Below are 15,279 nucleotides of genomic sequence, written 5' to 3'. Positions count from 1 at the left end.
GTTCACGTGCTCCCTGCCCTGTGCTAAAGGGTGCTGAGTCCCAGACACACACACCCCCCCCACCCACCCACCCCAAACCACACTGTTGGATAGAGGCTGATGTAAAAGTCAGCAGGGCTGGACCGTACCTGGCGCATCCCAGCCCTGAGGTCAGGACATCCCAACAGCCCGGGAAAGCACCGCGGCTGCCCAGGAGGAAGGATTCACCTTACTTGGCCAGCCTGGCTTCGGCACAGCCCCGATTACTCAGCACCCGAAGACCTCGCCTGCAGCACCGAGGAGGTAGGTGAGCGGCTTCAGCCTTACCCATGTGGGACTCGGGGTGCAGCACGGGTTTGCCGGGCTCCTCCCCAGAAGCAGCCGCCTTCCCGGCAGCGCCGGGAGCTTTGCAACGCGGCTCCTGCTGGGATGGCGCAGGCTTCGTGTGCTTAAGAATAATATTGTTGTTCCCTTCCGATGGTAGCAGCTTCCTCGTGGGAGAGGGGAAAAAGCACAAACCGAACTGGGGAGAAAATAAGAGGGGAATGTTTGCCGACTGTCTGCTGCGTGTTGTTGCTGTTTGTTGTGTTTCTGCGGTTGCTTTGGCAACCCCGGGAAGACATGCCAGGCTGTAGCATCGCGGGTACCCGCGCTCCGTGGCGAGGAGCCGGGGCTCGGCTCGGTTGGGCGAAGCTGCCGGCCTGGTAGCAGCCCCCGGTGGGGACGGGGACCTTTGGGGCCGGAGGGATTGATGGGGTCACGTTTGCACCCAGCTCAGCTGCTGCCCTCCTGGGTGAGCCTGGGACGGGTGCTTGCTTTGCACCCTTGGGCCACCGCATCCTCCAAGAGGGATCCGGCGCTGAGACGAGCGAAGAAAGAGCGGCTTAAGGGCCCGACGGGTTATCCGTGCCCACGGGGAAAGCAGCTAGCCCCGCTGTTCCCCGGGAGCCTGGGGAGCGTCTGGGCTCATCCCCTTTCCTTCTTGTCCAGAAGAAAGAGAGCAAAGCAGCAGCGTCAAGGGGCGGCTGCTGCAGGGTGCACAGCTCCCAGGAGGGGCTGCGATGGCGTCAGGTAATGCCGCACGTGGGTGCGCCCGTATCTGTCCAGGACAGGAGTCATTCTTCTTACGTCGGTGCACCAAACCGTGGCCTAATGCAGGCAGGGATAAGCTGCTTTCCGTCTCCTCCAGCTTCGTCTCTTGCTCTGCAGGCTGGGCAGCGCGGGGTGGAGGTGGCCGCTGCCTGCGCGGGCAGCGAGGGATGGAGCCGGGCGCCCGATGGGCAGGTTGGGGCTGGGGTGACCAGGGCAGAGGAGGGGACAGGGGCCAAGAGCGGGCTCGGGGAGGACGGTGATGCTCCCGGAGTCCCTCGCTCCCTCCCGCAGCCCCCGGAGCCGTTCCAGCGCTGACATCCGTCAGAGCAGGAGCCGTGTGTGCCCTGCAGCATCCCCAGGGCAAAGCAATCAGGGGGTGGGTGAAGACTTTGCCCCTGGGGGCCAGGAACCGCTCTGTGCAGCCAAAGCAGCACCAGAGATGCGTGTTAACTCTTTGGGGGCTGCGGGAGGAGAACTGAGCTCCTCGGGCACCTGGGCATGGTCCTCCCCGAGCCTGCAGAGCCCAGTGCTTTGCAAGTTATTCCTGCAAGCCAAGAGTTTGGGGGCTCTGTGGCTTTCCATCCTGCTTTGCACAAGAAGTGTCGGCACGGAAAGGTTGCAGCCTGTCGCCGGTTAGAAGTGCCGGTTTAATTAAATTATTTAATTGCTGCATCTCCAAACGGCGCTTATTTTAACTGAAAGGAGAGGCCTGATGAGGAATCCTGCCCTGAACTGGAAGCTGACTCATTCTCCTCCCAGTCCCAGGGTCAGGGCTGGATTGCAAATAAACACACCAAATTCCCACTGCTCGGTTCTGGGAACATGCTCCCGGCCCCGCGCGGAGGGCAGGGACCCGGGAAGGGGCTGGGTATCTGTCTGCCTCCCGCTGCATCCTCCCGCCCTAGGAGCAGGGGGACTTCGGTGGCACCTGGAGCCATCTTGGGGTGGGAGAATAAAAACCCTGGGGCTCAGGGGAGGGAAGCACCACTTTGCTCTGACGAGGGTCCGAAAAATCCCGAAGCGCAGAGATTCACTGCCCTGTTCCCTTTCCCAAATGGAGAGAGCAAGGATCAGGCCCCGGCTCTCTTGCACCCTTGCTGTAGCTACCAGGTGAGACCCAATTCCCATTTCCAGCCCTGTGGAGCCCCATCCCCTCCTTGGTGTGTGGTTTCCATCACAGCATCTTCAGCCTAAGCCGAAGCTTCAGCCTAAGCCCAGGTCTCGGGAACAAGGAAAACTGAAGCCCAGAGCTGGGACTTGAAGCCACGTCTGACTCCCAGGATGGGGGGGGAGGGCAGCACTTTCCGCCCCAAAAACCTCTCTGCGTGGGGCTGAGCAGAAACGGGAGCCGTGAGTCACCTCCGTGGCTCCCGCCGAGGGCGAGGCTGGAGCGACCTTGTGCTGCTGAGCCGGCGTGGGCTGGGGGCCGTGGCCCCGCCGGCCACGGGAAGGGGAAGCTTTTGCTCAGCGCGGATGCTCCAGGGGAAAGAATGAGCCCTGGGGCTGAAACCGCTGGCCGGAGGGGACCGGAGCAACAGGCCCGAGGTCAGGGGAGGTCCGGGGGCTGCCCCGTCTCTGAGGGGAGAGCACAAGGGCTTGCTGGAGCAGGGAGGCAGGATTTGGGCACCCCCAGCCCCTCCGTTCGACCCGCCGGGCTCTGTGTGCTCTGAGCCTCGGCGAGCGGCCCCGGGGCCACTGCGAGTCACCCCGGGGACACGAGTCGCTCTCCTTCTGTGAAACTCGGGAGAAAAAAAAATAAATCTCCCCTCTGCTCTGTTCCTGCCACCCTGTCCTCAGCCTTGGGATCCTTCCAGGCTGGCGCTCGTGAATGTTTTCCCCCCCTGTCAACTTCTTTTGCTTGAATCAGCGGACGTGACTCACCAGGAGGAAAGAGCGAGCTTGGGCGAGCTGCGCTCCAGCCCGCGAAGGCGACAGCGGGTCCCCGCGGGTACGAGGGCCGGTGCAGCTGAACGCCACGGGACCGGTGTTGCAAACTCCCTTTGTCTGCGAGGAGGCAAATTCTGGGGTGCTGTTCACCGCCGTCGCATGGCTGTCCCCTCCCCGTGCCCAGCCCAGTGGGTGCAGCAGAGTGGGAACTGGTTGAGCCGGCGTACCCTGTCCCGGCAGAGAGGGGAGATTCCTCCGGCGGTGGGGGTGACCCTTTCGGGGGGGGGGTGGGGGTGCTGCAAGACACGCCTGCGTCTTCATCACCGGGGTGGCCATCGCACCCCGAGGGGACCAGGTGCCGGGGATCTGCGTCGCCCTTCCCAGGGGACTGTCGGAGGGGAGGAGCAGGCAAAAACCCAACCGGGGGGGGGGAAAGATGGAGAAAAAAAAAAAAATCACTCTGTGGTGGGTTTACTCCTCCTGGCACTGGGCTAGGGGAGCAGCCGAGCAAGGGTGCCAAATCTTGGCTGGATTAAAATTAAAGAGCTCAAGCAGGGGAGGGATTAGGGAGTCAAGAGAGCCGAGCCACCTGCGGGGGGGCGGGGGAAAACCCTATGGAGGAGGATATGCCGGAGCTCCAGAGAGAGGTGTGCAAGGCCTGGGCTTTGGAGCGATTAGATAAGTGAATCAGGGCCTCGGAGCGATTAGAGAAAGAAATCAGGTTTTACACCAATTAGGTAAAGTCCCCGAGCGATTAGATACAGTGGTGGCTGCAAAGAAAGGTCTCCCAGCGGTCCTCGGTACAGATAGGGCTGAGAATTGATTAAAGGAGCATCAGAGGCTGAGAGCAATTTGATAAGAAAACAAAACAGTGGATCAATTAGCCTGGGAAAGAGGACGAGGCCGGGCGATAATGAGAATAGGGGAGCGGAGCTGGGAAAACCAACCCCTACGGCTCCTACCATGGGGATGGGGATGGGATGGGGATGGGGATGGGATGGGGATGGGGACAGGCACGGGGACGAGGACGAGGACTGGGATGGGGATGGGAATGGGGATGGCAATGGCAATGGCAATGGGATGGGGATGGGATGGGATGGGGATGGGGATGGCAATGGGATGGGATGGGGATGGGATGGGATGGGGATGGCGATGGGGATGGGATGGGGATGGGATGGGATGGGATGGGATGGGATGGGATGGCGATGGCGATGGGCATGGCGATGGGATGGGATGGGGATGGGGATGGGATGGGATGGGAATGGGGATGGGATGGGGATGGGATGGGGATGGGGATGGGGATGGGGATGGCAATGGCAATGGCAATGGGATGGGATGGGGATGGGGATGGGATGGGATGGGATGGCGATGGCGATGGCGATGGTGATGGGGATGGCGATGGGATGGGATGGGATGGGATGGGGATGGGGATGGGATGGGAGGAAAACGCTCCCAGCTGGATCCTCCGAGGGCTGTGGGGACCTGGGGCACTGAGCTGAGTTTAATGGACTGTTTCAGCTTGACATTAGCACGGGTTAATTCACAGCCTGGCCTAAAGATGAGTTTATCGTTGGCTGTGGCTAGCGTGAGCCCCGTGCAACTCATCACGGGATGCAGCGAAGCATCTCCAGGCTGCTGCTCCTCTGACCAAGGAGGCCTTCCTCCTCCAACCAAGGGAAGCAGCAAGTTCTTCATTTCAGAGAATTTCTTTTTTTTTAAAGCAGGTTTTGCTCTGGGCTCACACCGTCGCACACCTGGAGCAAGTTTATTCACTGGAAACGTGGTTATACCAGAGTAACTCAGACCTGAGTCCCGTCCCAGATGCTCTGGGAGCTTTCAGATACGGGCGCCAGACGAGCAAGCAATTAAGTAACTCAACGGAGCCTTGAAATAATTAGACCAAGGAACGCAGCTCCGGCAGATGAGTTCAGTGAAGAAATGGGAGTGTTGGAGAGACGGAGATGAGAAGGGTGATCAGGTCTCGGCACAATTATCTAGAGAAAGTCTGCTCCAGACTGATTAGAGGAAGGGAAAAGAGCTTTCCGGGCAATTAGGTGAGGGAAATCAACTCTGGGCAGGAAGAAAATAGACTATGGAAGAGATTGGGGTGGGAGATAGAGAGTATCTCTGCTCCTGACTTAGACAAGGGAGCTCGATAAGGGCTTTCTGACGCGGAGGCAGAAACGAGGATTAGGGGGGATTAGGGAGCAGGGGTGGGTGTGCAGCGGGTGCCCGGCACTGGGCGCTGGGAAAGAGGGAGTGGGGAGGGAGGTGACAGGAGAAACCGAGCTCTGCACCTGGGGAACGGGAGGAACAAAATCCCGGGATTAGGGCTAACGCAATAAAATGGGGGTCCTGACCCGGCGAGGGAGCAGTCAGGATGGTCCTGGGTCGGAGCGGGGAAGGGAGTCGGGTGCTATTTCCAACCCATCACGTGGCAAGATGCTTCCTTAAGCTGTAAAACGGGATTAGTCCCTCGTGCCCGGAGATGCGAAGAGCCGGCAGGTACTTTTTGCACGAGGGACTTTTTGACTTTAGGGCAGGGGAACCAGCAGGAAGGGAGCGTGGCCGGGGAAGAGCAAGGGGCGAGCAGCCCCTGGGACGTGCCCCGCGGGCACCCAGCGGTCCCCGGCCGAGCCGACGGGAGCACGCCGACGGTCGTGCAAAACGGGGGTACCCTCGGCAGCAAGCTTTAGGCCAGGTTTTGGGGCGCTGAGCCACCGTGAGAGAGGTAACAACGGTCGGCTGCAGCCCAAGGTCGCGTGGCAGGTCGGTGGCAGCTGCAGCTAGAAAGTGCCGAATCCTTTGGGAACGGATGCATTTGCTATTTAATTAGCCTTGACTGCCGCTGGAGCAGCTTTTGCTGGTCTTTTCCTCTCTGAAGCTGGCCCTGGCTTGAATTCGCAGGGCTCTGTGAGGCCAGATTCCTTATGCTTTTTTTTTTTCCTTCCTTGCCCTTTTTTTTTTTTTTTCTTTTTAAAAAAATTCTTGCACATAAAAAAGGAAAGCGGAGGGAGGGAGCACAGCATCACCCGAGGCACATGATGCTGACTCTGGTGCTGCTGGAAGGGGAAGCTGTGGTTTGGCTGCTGGGTCGTATTTTGGCCTCTAGAAATGACCCTCTCGGAAAGATAAGTGGTGTTGGGCCAAGCTCGGTCAGGGGGACTCATGCACATCCCCCGGGAGAGACGGCAGCGTCGGTGGTGGGACGGCTGGAGTGGGAGCGAGGGAACCTCACGAGCGGCGAACCGGGGCGATGCTCAGCCCCTGGGCACTGCTGCGCCGCGTCCTCGCAGCGATGGGGCTCGGCCCCGGCTGCTCAGGTCACACCGGGCTGCGGGGGAAACCAGCTTCCATGCCTTTCCCATCACAAACCATTCAGCCTCGAAGGGAGACGTGCTGGAAAACAAGCCCCGAGTTAACCCACGCGCCCTTGTAGATCATGGAGATTGTTTATTTATTTATTTATAATTTTTAATTTACTTTTTCTTTTTAAAAAAAAATCAATTTACCTTTTTCTTTTTTTTTTTTTTTTTCTTTTTACAAAAATAAATTTAATTTACTTCTTTCACTCCCGATTTGCACTTGTGAGGTTTTGCCACACCTCCCGACGGGTGATTGCCAATGATGGAGAGCAGAGCCGGGGCCAGCCGGGTAAGGTCTCCCGGACACTCGTCCCTCCTGGGTGTCACAGTCCTGCTTTTAACAGCGGGAGGGAAGCTCTGACATATCTCCTTCACCCTTTGGCCTCTCTGCTGAGCTCGCCAGGACGAGCCTGGTTTCTGTGGGGTGACAGCGTTATCTGGGGCACGAGTAGAGCCAGGCTCCGCTCTGGTCCCTGTTTCTTCGCTGGCGGTGGATATCCACAGCAGATAGCAAGCGAATCGTCCCCCTGGGACTCCGCGTGCTTCACCTCCCGTCGGCGGGATGGAAACGGGGCTTTGCGCTACGCTACGGCCCAGCAAAGCCCCGAGAGAGGCGTGCGGATCCGTCCCTCGGAGGCCTGAGGGCGCGTCCTCCTCCCAATTACGAGACGCTGCTTTTGTTCAAACCCTAATGTGGACTTCAGTGTTTTCGTGATTTTTTTTTTTTCTTTTTAAATTTATTTCCCCCCCCCCCCCTTTCCAATTCTGATGAAAAATGTATTTGGGGGAAAATAGAAATATTTAGACATTTCCCTGACAGGCGGTAGAGCTGGAAGGGTTCTGAAGCGTGCACGTGCGCGCTTATGAAACCTCAGCACAAAGAGTCGGGCTCGGGGACGCGTGCGTCCTCGGCAGCCGCGCTGTGAGCTGCATCACAAGCCCCAAAGGGTGGAATGTCAGTGCTCAGCCGTGATGGGTCATTCCTCCTTCCAGCAGCCCAGCACAAAGTTGCCTTCGAAAGCTAGATGAGAAAATGGGTTTGAGCTGGTTCGGGGGAGATTTTTGGAATATATATGTATACATACCCTCCAAAGCTCAGGTATATAAGAAGATATATAACATAAAAATATCTATTTCTCATGCATATATAAAAAATTAGAAATATTTTTTTGTTTTACACTGTGCATCTCCCAGGGCTGGAAAGCGAGTTGGTGTTTACGGCTCATACCGGCCACTCGCATTCCCATCGGCGGGGTGTCTGGGCGCAACCAGACGTCGGGCCAGATGTACCCTGAAAGGGCCGGGGGGAAAAGCCCATCGGCAGCCCTGCGATGCCGCAGGGACCTTGAGGGGTGTCAGTGAGCGCCGCTGGGGACAGAGCTACCCTCCTCCGTGCCGACGAGCCCAGACCTCCCTTCCCAGGAGGCAGAGAAATCCCCAGCCCCGAAACTTGCCTTCCCCACCCCATTTTTCTCTTGCTCACACCCTCCGGTTTTGGTCTCGGGGAGATGTCAGCCGCAGAGAAGGGCTGGCTGCGTTGCCCTGAGCGGAGGGCGGCCACCGCGCGCTGTGCTGCGGAGGGGACGGTTCCCATCCTGCACCCCCACTCCCTTCACCCCGTGGCTTTGCCCAATTCCGTGGGGGCAGAGAGCCTCCCTCCGCACCCCGGCAGGACCCGCCGGGTCCCCGCCGCGTGAGCTCCTGGGACACGGATGCCACGTGCGTGGTGGCATCTGCGCAGCACCGTGCGCTTGGGGCTGCCGAGCTGCGCTCTGGGGAGCGAGAGGGGCTGGAGGTCCTTTTGCTTGGGCTTAGGAAGAGGAGTTCAAAGCCCACTTGCCTGGAGACCTTGCAAAGGCATTTTCCTGCTCCAAATTTCAGTGAGATTTTTTTTTGCAGAGATGTTCAGTTGCCCCCTCCCTCCCCGCCCTTTTCTAGCACGCTGCTGGGGCGGGGGAAAGAAATGCATTTAAATAGTTTTGCGGCTACAAAAAGAAAAAAAAAAGATCTCTGCTGCTCTGGATTACACGCAGCCTCCCAACTATCGGGGTGGGGAGATGCCGGGGCAGGGCTGCGGCAGCGAGACGAGGCGTCCCGGTCCCTGGCCCCAGCCCCTGCCTGGTGGGAAGAGCGAGGCAGGGTGAGCTGTTCCCAAAACTCCTGCAAACCACCCCCGTTGTCCTTGTGTCCCTTCGGAATGGGACCCAGAGGTCCGGTTTTGCCCAGTGGCCACGTCTGGTCCGCCCTCGGTCTGGGTGGATCTTTGCTGCGGGGTAGACAGACCTGGACAGACCTCTGGTGGGTGGGAAAGGGTGGGAAGGGGAGGTGGTGTGGCCATGGGGTGGGGTCTGCAGGGCAGCTGTCTTTTCCGTTAGCGGGGTCAGGCTCGCTCGGAGCACGTGCATCCTTGGGCGGCGCAGACATCGAGGGTGTCAACGCAGTTGGGCTCCCTGGGGTCAGGGTGGCCGTGGCAGGGAAGTGCTGCGGTGGTGGTTTTCCCATCCGTCGGTGCCGGTTTCGGAGGTCGGAGAGCGGCACGGGGAGGGGGGGGCAGCGGGTTGGTGGGAGCACCGGGGCTCGCTGCCCCTTCCCGCAGCTCCCACACGCATCCCGGCTCCATCGTTAGCCTGACCCCTGATTACACTCCGCAGGCTCTGCATCGCTGCTGTTGCCCCGGCAACGTGTCGTCGCCACAGCAACCGTGACAACCTTATGTTCATTAATTTAAAAAGGTTCACAGTGTAACAAATGAAATAGTTATAAGCTTGTCAGGGTGTTAAGGAGCAGGGGCTGACAACTCGCCCCCCCCTCCTCCAGCCTGTGCCTGCCGGAGCAGCCCAGCCCCGGGGAGCAGCTCTGCCTCGAGATGCCCGTCCCAGACCCTCCAGCCTGGCTTCATCACACCATCCTTAATTGCACCAATTAGTTTGGGCCAGTTTTTGGAGAATCCTGGCCGTGTGGCATCACTCAGTGACCTCCCCGGGGAGATGCAGACCAGGGGTCAGATGCTGGTTGGGGCGGGGGGGGGGGGGGTCCGCAGCAGAGGGAGTTTTGGGGGGTTCGGACCAAAGATGCTTCCTGCGTTGGGGCATCCACCCTGCGGCACCGCTGATGTCTAGAACAGAGTCGGGGTTACCCCTCTGTCCTTCCCTGGAGCGAGCATGGGGTCTCTCATAGCGGATAATTAGTTTCATACAACCTGCAGCACCGTAGCATCTGCGCTATTAAAATTAATATCTTTACCTTTGTACCCGATACGGTTGGGGGGGGGGGGGGCGGGAAGGATGAACGAACCAAATACATGATTATATATCTCCCGTTTCCTTAGGAAACATGGACAGCATCACAGATACCCCGAACAGCCCATATCCTCAGCTGGAGGAAGTTAATCCCGGGCGGCTGAGCCCAGCACCTGGGGTAAATCAATGTTTTCCTTGAAGTCCCTGGGCCAGGTTGCTGGCAGGTACGAATAGGTGTTGCAAAACTGAAGCTAATAAAGCCACGGCAGTTGATGCCAGTTGAGTATCTGGCTCTTACTTCATTATGTATTATTTTGCTGAAATCTCAGCAGACTTCAAGTTGATCGTAACCCTTTAATCTCAAATAAAGGCCATCCTCTGTTTGGCTTTTTGGAAGTAGAAACATGAAAGGAACCGGTTTAAAAAAAACCCCACAAAAAACCCAAAAAAATCTCCTACCATTGTGATTCCATTTGGCCAGCTGAGAATAAGGTCCTTTTCAGCAAGAAAAGTGGCCGTTTTAGTTAAAAATAAAAATGGTGAATTCTGGGCCACATCCGTTCCTGCTGAAAGCCAGCGCTGGGGTTGCACCGGTTTTTGCTAGCTGGGACCCAGCATTTCCCGGCGCCGATGGCTCGTGCCCGTGGTCCCTTGTGCTGGCTTAGTGTCCTTTTGGGGACCAGATTTTGTCCCGGTTTCAGCCCTGAGCCGCTTTCCTCGTGCACGAGAGGCGCTTATTGCCGGCTTACGGCAGAGCGATTGCTCACCCACCGGTTTCGAAGCCCGACCCCGTTCTCCCCATCCCCACGGCCATCCCCGCCGGCAAATGAAGCACAGGCAGGAGCTGGTGTCGGAGGATTTGAGCGGTGCGGGGTGGGGGGGTGTTGGCTGCTACGGCCCCGCTCTCTGCTCAGCGCTTCGGGGCTGAGCAGCCTCCGCAGGCAGCAGCGGGAAGAGAAATCTGGTGAGCACCCGCGGGTGCTCGTCTCCTCGCCTTCAAGAGATCCTTCAAAATCTTTCTCAATAATTAAACAAGCAAGGACTAAAAATAGCACCGAGATCTACTATATGTGGCAGGATAATTTAAGGGGAGAGAAGGGAACAAAATGTCCTCTGTGTCCCAACCTTCCCCCCCCCCGACGACTCGGTGGGCGCCAGCCGGACCCGGGGAGCGTTCCCTGGGAGAGGCTCTGCGGCAGATTTTTATGTCGTGGTGGGTTTTGGAAGGGCACGGCTGGGGGTGGTGGTGGGGGGTGTGTTCCCAGGTTGCGGGGAGGAAGGGACCCATTTGGGCACCCCGTTCTTCTCCTACACTCCGGGCACCGGCAGCAGGCACCCGGGATGTCCTCAGCAATAAGCCGGTGGCACAGTCGACCACCCGGCCCGTGGTTCGGATGCTGCCGTGTACGGCAGCCCAGGAATAACATCCCGGCAGCCTGAGCCTTAAACTCCCGCTCTCCCAAGGCCTGGCTTATCTTCAAAGCTCTCCAGCATGAAAGCAGATCTGCGGTGGAGCAGATAAGCCCATCGCCTGGAAGGTGAAGGTGCTGCTCGAGCCTCTGCTCGTGGGAGAGGGCTGCCAAGGGGATGCCCAGGGCTGGGGAGGGCTCAGCCCCTCGGGGTGCAGGGACTCAGAACCATGCCCGTGCCGTGCTCTCCCTTTGAGGGGGGGGCTCGTTGCTTCTCTGTCCCGTGGGAGAAGCAAAATGGGACTCGGTGTCAACGGTCCCAGGGCACAGAGATGTGAAACGGGGCTGCAACCGCCACTCAGAGTGTAATTAATTATTCCGGCTGTGAGACGGCAGGGTTAGCCGGGATGCTGCGCCAGGCGCGTCGCGAGCTTGCAGCAAGGTCTTCTTGCGGCGTGGAGGAGCCCGTGGGGAAAGGGAGCAGAGCTGGACGCCGTGGGAGCTCTGGGATGCCTGGAAAGAGGAGAAGGGGAAGGGATTAGGAAGGGATAGCAGCCCCAGGGGCAGGGCGAGGGAGGGAGCCAGCCTTGCCGCCTCTTGGTCCCTGTTCGGGGCACCCCAGGACCTGCCCGCTCCCCAGATGGGGTTCCTGGGCCGACCCCCCTAAACTCCCTCGCAGCAAAAGGCAAACAGCTCAGCCACGCGTTGCATAACTGGGAAAAAAGGCGTCCTCCGGAGCCGAGTGGCTGCCGGCCAACGTTTGGCATTAAAGCGGAGCAGAGGATACCGGGAGGGGAGCGCGGATTAGGAGTGGGGGGGGGGAGAGATGGGATCAAGTGAGCAGCAGCGAGGGTGGCCTGGCCGTGGCCTTGCGGGCAGGGGGGGTCACTCTCCCAAGCGCCACGGCCGGGAGAGCTCCGGCCTTTTTCCATGGTGCAAAGCGCGGCGGCACGCAACCGAATCCGCGGTGCAGAACACCGGGCACCTCCCATCCCCGGCAAGGCTCAGCAGCGCCGAGATGGGTCGGACCCCGCGGCTGGGAGGCTGCTTTGACTCACGGGTGATAAGGACCTCACCCAGGAGAGGTTTTGTGTGCGCGCTGGGCTCGGTTTGTGCAGGTTTAACTGGCTGGGCGATGGGGAAGGTGCTGGGCCCTTTCATTAGGGCCGGGCGTGCATGCAGAAATTGCAGCTAGCGTCTCAAGGAGGGTTGCAGGAGGGAAACGGAGATCGTTGTGTACAGCACAAGAGGTTCTGGCTGCAGAAACCCAGATCTTTGCTTTCTGCAGGCTGCAGAGCACGGAGCTGCTCTGGATCTCGCGCTCTGATTCAGCAAGACGTTAAGGCTTGTAACTTTTGGGAGTTCCTTGAAATTGGGCTGCTCCCAATCAGCAGCTACTCCTACACACGAAGGATACGCACTTGCTTGGGGAGCCTGCTGAAGCTCTACCCCGCCGGCTGCTGCGGCCCCGCGTTGCACCAGAAAAGGGAGAGCGTAGCTGCAGTTTTCTGCTTTGGAGGAAAAAGGAGAGATCTAGTTAATTTAGAGTTGCAAGATGCTCCGCGGTGATTTTTTTTCTTCTGAGGTAGATGTTTTCACAGCCTCAGTTAGCTGATAAGCTGCGTGCTGGGCTTAACCTTCGGGGACGCTAAAAGACGCCTCCTGTGCCGATAATCCCCCAGCAGCAGGAGTCGGGGGATGCTCCGCTGTGCCCGCTCTGCCCCAGGTACTGCCGCTGTCCTAATTGGAAACCTCCAATGTGGAACAGCAAAGTTGCCACCAGCTTGGGCTTAGCTCAGCCAGGCTGGGCTGAGCTAAGCCCTGGCTGGGTTTGCTGCCTGCAGAAGCTTTTGGACATTTCCCATCAGGGTTCAGTCCCGGCGGTTACCCCAAGAAACATAAGCCGTGGTGTGCAGACCCCACACTGTGCCGTACTGCGGAAGGGTGAAGGCAGCAGTGTGCCGGGGCTGCCGGCAAATAGTCCTGACCTGCTTCGGGACAGCAGTGGGGTCCTACCCCCCCACCCCAATTTATCAAGGCCGCTGGCCCGGCGATCTCCAAGCTGGTCCGAGCCCCCAGCCAGCCCCGGTAGCCCAGCTCAGGTCACCCCCCGCGTCACCTCCGTGCCCTGAGCGGGGTGTCGGAAGGGGTGAGAACGAGCCGTTCCCGCGGTGGGTTCGGTGCTGGCCCTGGGGACGCCGAGGCAGGGCTGCCACTGCCTGGCCTCCGCGGAGGGCTGGCCTGACTCAGTTCCTCTCTAGGCCGCAGACGGTCTGTGGGCCTTTGGGCAGGACGCTGAGGGTGGCTGCCTTCTGCAGCTAGCTTTTTTTTGGTTTTTTTTTTTTTTTTTTTAAATTCCCCCCCCCCCCCCCGCCTCTCGCGGTGGCTCCTGTCGGAGGGCTCGCCGCAATGGTTCCCACTCACCCATCTGTCTGCCTTCGAAAGCGGAGCGTTTCACGGGGCTGGCTGCGAGCACGGCAGTGCGGGCGATGCCGGCGGCACCGAGCAGGGGCTGGGGATGCTCGAGGGGGAGGAGGTTCGGGGCTGCGAGTTTGTGCCCTGGGAAAGTGCCCGGGGAGCTGAAGGGCGGCACATTTGCACTCAGCTTTGCAGCAAAATCAGGGTCAGAGCCAGGAGTCTCCGTCCCCCAAGAGCCCGGTGGTGCCAACGTCGGTGGCACGCTGCCCGGGCTTCCCGGCCTTGGGGCGAGGATCAGGGCGAATCCCGTTTTAAGGCAAAAGGTTACGGGCGGGAAGGAAGCAATCATAAAGCAAACACCACAGCGTTCTCCAACCGCACATGGCTTTGGCACAATAAATAGAAGGGAAGGGACAAAAATAGCCCCCAGGGTTGCAGCGTGGACACAGAGAGGAAGCAGGGCTGTTTCGGGGCCGGGGGGTTGCTCTCCCGACCCACCCCGAAGCCCTGAGTCACGGGTAAGTTGATGTCCTGCAGCACCGCAGCTGTAAGACAACATCCAGGAGCAGAAACGATGAGCGGGCTTCAGGGAAGGCACCCGAACCCTCGCGAAACTCGCTGCGCCCCACACCCGAGCCCTCGCGAACCTCACTGCGCCCCACGCCCTTGCAGAGGTCTGGCGCTTTCCCTGCGTGCAAACTCCGTTGCCAGCCCTTAGGACCCAGACGAGCTGCACCTTAATTTGGGCAGAGGCAAAACCCAGATGTCAAGGCACAAGGGCCGGCCCCGGGGTCTGGCAGCCGGGGAAAAAAACCCCAGGAGCCTGGCTCTGGATTTTGGAGCCGAGTCTGTGAGCCTGTCTAACGCAAGCCGCTTTCCCTGGCCGCCAGCGCTTCTGGTCCGCATTTGGGGTGGGTTTGGAGAGCAGCGGGGAGGAAGGGAGGATGCGAGCACGGACCTGGAAGCAAAATGTTTTCACGCTCCCGTGCAAGCCTGACTACGGGAGAGAAAAAGCCTCGTCTCGCCCCAACCTGCACCGCTTCCCCCCGCTCCCGCCTTCCTCCTGGGGTGACACCGGGAAACACCTCCCGGCTGCACCAGGACCCGGCTGCAATTTGGGGGTGCGGGGGGTGGGGTGTGTGTGAACCCCCCCTCCCACCCTGCAGGGCTCCCGCCCCCCCCTCCCCGCGCAGCCCCGCTGTTGGGGTGCGCAGCTGGAGCCCTCGCAGGGCCCTGCCGCTTTAAACCTGCCTCTCCCACGTGCTGTCTGGTTGTGCTGGAGACGGTGACGCAGGCAGGACGTCAATGGACGCTGTGGGAGAATTTAGACTTGGAGAGGAAAGGGGGGGGGGCCAGGGAGGAAGGGACGGTTTGCGGGGAGCTGGGGGCCTCGAGGCCGGCAGCAGTGCACGGCCGGGGCGGGAGGGACCCGGCACCCAACCTCGAGGGTCCCCCGGGGAGCATCACCGGCGGCTTCACCCCATGAAACAATCCGCCCCCCCCCCCCGTCCCCACCCACCCAGCAAACACTGGGGCTTCCGCCAGCTGCGAGGGCAAATAATCCGCCTCCAGCGTGCCCGTGCCGGGGTGGGCGGTGGGGGGGGGGGCAGGGTGGGCCACGTGAAGGCCACGCTTCCTCCCCGCCCGCGCGGCCCCCCCCCCCCCGCCTCGTCACCGCACGTGTGCCACCCTCGTCCTCCCCACGGGTCGGGCGCGCAGCGAGTGCGCCAGCCTCTGCGTCGTGTCGCGGGCACGTCACCCCGCGGGCAGGAGCTGGCAGGGACCCTGGGGGGGTCACCGGGAGGAGACCCGCATCCCCCTCCCTCGCTTGAAGCTCCGCAGCATCCCACGGGCGCCAGCATCGCCGGGGGGGGGGACGACGAGCTGGCG

General features: G+C 60.0%; 1 protein-coding gene across 1 annotated transcript in view; it reads left to right on the top strand.

Moving 5' to 3' along the window:
- Positions 1-261: 261 nt before the first annotated feature.
- Positions 262-15,279, top strand: part of MEF2D (myocyte enhancer factor 2D) — a 96,439-nt gene continuing 81,421 nt past the window's right edge. Inside the window, exon 1 of the mRNA XM_075737302.1 lies at positions 262-282. The gene's annotated coding sequence lies outside the window, so the exon portion shown is untranslated. The remainder of the gene's footprint in view (positions 283-15,279) is intronic.

Source organism: Balearica regulorum, chromosome 28, assembly GCF_011004875.1.
Source record: "Balearica regulorum gibbericeps isolate bBalReg1 chromosome 28, bBalReg1.pri, whole genome shotgun sequence".
Lineage (NCBI taxonomy): Eukaryota > Metazoa > Chordata > Aves > Gruiformes > Gruidae > Balearica > Balearica regulorum.
This window is presented reverse-complemented; position numbering and strand designations above follow the sequence as displayed.